Source organism: Dipodomys ordii, unplaced genomic scaffold (genome assembly GCF_000151885.1).
Source record: "Dipodomys ordii isolate 6190 unplaced genomic scaffold, Dord_2.0 Scaffold112, whole genome shotgun sequence".
Classification (NCBI taxonomy): Eukaryota; Metazoa; Chordata; class Mammalia; order Rodentia; family Heteromyidae; genus Dipodomys; species Dipodomys ordii.
Genome location: NW_012267328.1, coordinates 4601050 through 4607049, shown reverse-complemented (window position 1 = coordinate 4607049; position 6000 = coordinate 4601050).

The following is a 6000-nucleotide window of genomic DNA, read 5'->3' as shown; positions in this document are numbered from 1 at the left end:
TGCAATGCTTGGTAAGAAATGTACGCATTATCCTGCCCATGCAATTGTAACCCCTCTGTACAGTATGTTCACAAATAAAATAAAATAAAATTAAAAAAAAAAACAATACCGAAGGGTGTCAGCATTTCCTTTCTCCAAGCAAGTTACCGCGAGAGCAGCTTTTGGTAAACCTGAGGTGATCACCAGAGGAATGAATGACTTAAGCTACATACGCTGAGGCAGGCCTGGATTCGAAGTCCTGCAGGAGGTGGAGGAAGGCAGATCTCAAGTTCAAGGTCAAATGAGATAAAACCCAAATGTCAAGGAAGTGGTTAGACCACTTGCTTAGCAGGAGGCTCCAGATTCATTCCCTGCCCACCAGGGGTGCAACCATAAGTAACTAAAAGGCTGACACAAACATTTCAACTAGAAAATAAAACTTGAGTACTTAGCCGTATTTCTGAACCTCCATGGCTGACCAATAATTAATTACTCTACCCATCCGTGAGATGACCAACATTTAGCTTATGATTTTTCTTTCCTGTTGAAAATCAATCAGGGGATGCCACTGGGTAGCTTATCGTGGTCAATGAATGTGTTGTGCCTCGTTCTTCTAAATGTAAATCTCCTTAAGACATTTTCCAGAAAGAACTATCCAATTATTAAATCATAGGGACCTTGGTAGGGAAAATAAACTTGCTCCCTTAGACCTTTTATAGTGGCTAAAAAAACAAAGAAAGAAATTAGGGACTATGTGCTCTGTTTGCTAACTGTAAGTAGCTGTACAAAGGAGTTTCACTGCAACAAGTCGATTTTTCAGTACCAAACACTTTGACCAATGTCGCCCCTTCTATCATTCTCCCTTAACTTTTCCAACCTCATCCATACTCTGACGTTCCCTGGAGGTTTTCTTTTCTCTTATTTATTTATTCCTCCCTATTGCCTTCCAGGGTGATTTTGAGTTTTTCCAACATCACGCTGAAAAACATTTTTAACTGTGCATAGAATTCTGAAAACGCTTCCAGTGTGGACATTACCTGTCCCGGGCAGCCCTGGATCAAGCTGGCAAACAAATCAACAAAAACCAAAATGGAAGTATTTTTTTTTTTTTGTGTGTGTGTGTGTTGTTTTGTTTTTCAGACCACTTTGTTTGCAATCCCCTAGAAAGAGCTCAAAAAGATAGATACTCTTTACTGCAAGATTGCTAGCTTAGCACTTCCCAACTTAGAAAGGTTGGGATTTCCCACTGGCTCAGTGGAGAGATTTGTATCAGTTACTTGAGATGCACTAATAGCGCATTTGCGTTGGAGATGCAGCCTGAGTCTCACTAGACAGGTAAGAGTGTTCTTAAAAAAATCAGCCTTGCTCTGTCTCCCACCATGTTTACTCAGATCCAAAGTAGAGTCTTCTCAGTGTTCTTCCGCCACAAGGCAGGACATCCCAGCTCAGAAGGGGCCAGAGGAGCTCTGCTTTGTCTCTGTAGGAGACACCGCGGTGCTGGTGATTTTCCCAGTGCTTTAAATGACGCCCAGACTCAAATCTGCCCATCTCTCCATTGTGCGGTGGTGCAGGTGTCAGTTTGTAGAGAGGCCCAGGGAGCATGGAGGAATGTATCGCGAGAGGTTTGTGTAAAACACGAACAAATGACACCGGAAAGGTCACTGGATTTATTCATGATCGTTTCCCATCTATCAGCCCACTCACCCTGCCTGGTCTCTCTAGCTTCTGTGAACCAACCCCGTGGTTCACTCAGGTCCTTGTAAATGTGCCAAGTGCTTGGAGAGTATAGCTATTCAAGTAGAAACTTCCATGTCGATGAAGGCCAGATCTCCCCACCTTCCCCCCTCCCCCACACCAAACTGGGACAGTTAGTATAGTATCATCAAAGAGAGTTTCCTTGTATTCTTAATTGTGTGTGTGTGTGTGCGCACACACACACACACACACACCCGAGCTGGTACTTAAGCTTGTACTCAGGGCCTGGGTACTGTCCCTGAGCTCTTTCGCTCAAGGCTAGTGCTCTACCACTTGAGTCACAGCTTCACTTCCAGCTTTATTAGTGGTTCATTGGAGATAAGAGTCTCACAGACTTTCCTACCTGGGTTTTCTTTGAACTTCATCCACTGATCTCAGCCTACTAAGTAGTTAGGATTATAAATGGGAATCAGCAGCACTCAGCAAAGAATATGAATTTAAGGTAGACTAGTAGAGGTTTGTGATCAGGTCAATAAAGGCAATAATAGTTTCTCAATAGTTTTCTCCCGTGCTGTTCTGATGTAACTAGTCTATGCCACATGGTTCTACAATTTCTAGAACTGAGTGGCTCATGGCAGGGTGTTATGTCCAGGGGAGAATGGTTTAAAATACAAAGATATACCTGGGGAAGAGAAGCCATGAGGAGATGATGATTTGTGTGATGGAAGACCAGTCAGATTTGTTCTTTGTGCTTTCTGAGGCTTCCCAAAAGTCAGAAGTTACACAAGGAAGGTCAGTTTGGTGTCCTTGACGTGTCCTTGACATTGCTAGCTAAAGACATCTGCACATGGAAAGATTAACAAGCCTTACAGATAGTTGATGACTTATTGAGATGAGTCAGACACAGAAAGACAGACAGACATGATCTTCTCTGTAATAATTAAGATCTCAGAGGAGAGCTGCTCTTGGTCTTGGGTAGGATTCACAGTTGCCCGCTGAGTGATGTCAGTGTTTTTTTTTTTTTCTTGGCATGATAAAATTTCTTTACTTGTTTTCAACCAAAGATGTTATACAATTATAGGAATAATTATGATCACTGGGGTTAGCAAATGTGGACACTGATCTGAGGTAACTGAATGGTCGGGAAGCTATTAAATTAAAATGAAGGGGACTTACTTTTTGGGGGTGTATTGGTGAAGATTCTAGCTATTAAAGATAGTCATATTTTTATTAGTTTAGTGATTGATTATATTTAACAACTATTCGCAGGTTTTCTTCCTTTCTTTTTTTTAACCTTGAATAATCCTTATTTTTCTCCACTCTTCAGTAGCGCCACCTTCACCACACACCCTTTTTCCTGTTCTCCATGATCGGTGGTTTTAGAATTATTGTCTTGCTTTTCTTTTCTGCAGTCTGCTTTATATTTATTTACATTCCACTCCATCGATCGATCTATCTAAAAGAATGTGCTAAACTCCAGTGAGCTTATTGCAATCCACGCTTGAATGGTTATTGAGATTTTCCTGTGAATGACCTACCCCATTTAAAATATGGGAAGTATATTAATCAAAAATTGTTTATATTTGTAGGTGTTGGGGTGGGGAGAATCACACCGAATGACTTAACCAGTGACCAGGAATTTCCTGGTTTGCATTCACAGAGAAGTCCAGGAATAGATGTACGATCATGTGGATCCAGGCATTCCAATGTTGTCTTGATTTCTCTGAGTGCTGCTGCTTTTGCGGTGAATTTCCTCAGCAAGCCAGTGCTCAGATGGCGGTGCAGATTTGCTCCCTTCTTGGAACCTCAGTGGGAAGAGCTCCACGGCCCCATAATTTCTAGAAGTTAACACTCACAGGGATATGGCCAAGCTCACCAACCCATCTCCACGTCCAAACCATTCCGTTCAGAGTGCAGGAACAGAGAAGAGAGGAACGATCGCTTCCTTTTAGAGGAAAAGAAAAATCAAAACCCACTGTGGGAAGCAAGGGAAGTCCTTGCTGGTGAGGAACAGATGTGAATGGCAAAGCCTTCCACGCGTAATCTACAAAACATCACATATGCTGTACGTAATCCCAGTTTCAACGCGTCGAGTTTTGCCCGAGGCTTATGGAATCAATCCCAGGGCTCTGGGTACATTTCTGTTTGCTTCTGTTGTAGATAAAATTCACCAGATTGGAGGGGGGGGACAAAAAATCACAACAAACAAAAAAAAAACCCAAACCCATTGGCACTGCCCAGCCAGTAAGCTAGCCTGGTAGGAGTGATCAGAAGATGTGGGTCAAGGATCTTTGAACAAATGAATTAACTACGCCCAGCAAATGGTTTGATGCACAGCGGGAGCATCCTGCCTAATCGTTGGGGAGGAAAGCTGAGCCAGCCGCCAGAGCTTGAAGGGCGGGGAGGGGGGTGGTGGTGTCAGTCCTCAGACTGGGTGTGAGAGGTGAGTGTAGCCAGAAGGCTAGCAGAGCGCTTGGTGGCACAGAGCTCGCCCAACAATGCAGTATGTTAACTACAGCTGGGGCTGGCATCATCCTCTCTGGCTAATGGGAGCAGCAAGTTGGGGTTCAAGTGCTGAATAAATAAATTACTTAATTACATATTATCAGAGAGCAGAACAGATGGCCAGCTTCAGCCCGTCTCCTGATGCCTTGGCTTATAAATGGAGAGGGGCTCCATAGAGACTGGGAACAGGTTGGGCGAGGGATGCTGTGCTGTCTACTGGCCCAACCCAAGGCCCATGGTGTTGGGAAAGAAACAATCCTCTTTTCCCCAAGGCCGCTGGGCTCCGGGTGTTTTCCTGTCCACTCTTAAGCTGGAGTTGGGCAGGCCTGAGCTGGTGGGCATTTTCCACTTTGTTAATTTTGGCACCAGATGGAAGTGGAAATGGATTTTTGTTTCCTGTAAAACGGCTGAAAAGTGATTTTCAATCGTGGCTCTCATCGAATGTGGGAGGGGGTAGTTGAGCACTGACTTCATTCGTCCAGAGCATCTGGCCGGACCTTGTGCTGATTTTCCTGGGCTGTGTAGGTCTCCCTGCAGGAGCCTGTTTCCCCCCCCTTGAGTGTTGTGTGTTCTGCTTGAGGGGGACCAGGAGCTGGGGGGGGGGTTGCAATGCTTCGGTGTGGCATGATGAGGTCTGCAGAGCTGGGGTTCCCAAACGCTGGCTGGCTGGCCGGATGAGCTGCCTCTCGAGCTCCCTGGGTTGTTGGTGAAGGTGACTGGATTCCTCAGTCCTTAGCACAGAGGTGCAGATTCACTGGAGCCCAGAAAATGTTTCCCACGGACCAAAGCGTGGTCCTCACCCCTTATCTGTTCATGAATGGGAAAGAGATGTTAAACTGGAAAGGGTGTAAGATCAACGCTTCAGGATGCTGAAGGAGCCAGGGCCAGTAGCCAGGGAGAAAGGGGTACAAAGGGAGAGAGAGAGAGGGGGAGGTGGGAGGGAGAAAGAGGAAGAGAAAGAGATAGAGAGACAGAGAGACAGGGAAAGAGAGAGAGAGAGAGGGAGAGAGAGGGAGAGAGAGACAGGGAAAGAGAGAAAGAGGGAGAGAGGGAGAAAGGAGAGAGAGGAAGAGGGAAAGAGGGAAAGAGAAAGAGGGAGAGAGAAAGGGAGAAGAGATAGGCACCCTCTCTGAACTTGTAGTCCAGCAATGAGGAAAACAAGAGAGAAACGCTACGCCCCAACCTTTGTTGCCTTTGACCTTTGCTCTCTCATCTCTGCTTTTCACCAAGGTTCAAGGAGCCTGGTGGAGGCCATGTAGACAGTTTGGACATCTCTGGCCAGGAATAGGATGGAGAAGGACTGAGAGGGAAATGGAGACTATCTAGCCTCCACTGGCCGACTTGATGCCCACTGGCTTCTCCCTTCATGGTAAAATCGCCTCTGGTTTCCCACGGAGACAGAAAACTCTCCAGGAGCAATGGTGATCAATAATCGCTTTGTATGTTGTAGCCACGGTTCAGCCAGGTCCCATGCTGTCTTTGGAAAGTGCTAGAAGAAGATTATTTGGGAAGATGGTAATTGTCTGGCTGGCTTTCAACGTGAAATTTAGCCTATCCATAGGACGGACTATTCTTTCTAAGTAATTATGTTTCTATCATTCTACATCTATGAATATATTTATACTTTCTAGGACACTATTTATATTTGTAGCCAATATGGTCTTCAGGCTGCCTATTCTCAACATCTCTTTTTAAGGAAACCACAGTGGTTGGATATCTTAACGCCTGGATGGAGCCATTTTCCTTGGCTTTGCCTGTTGTTCTGTGCGTTTTGTTCAGTGTTATTTAAAACATGCTTTTTATGGCCATCTGTAATGATTA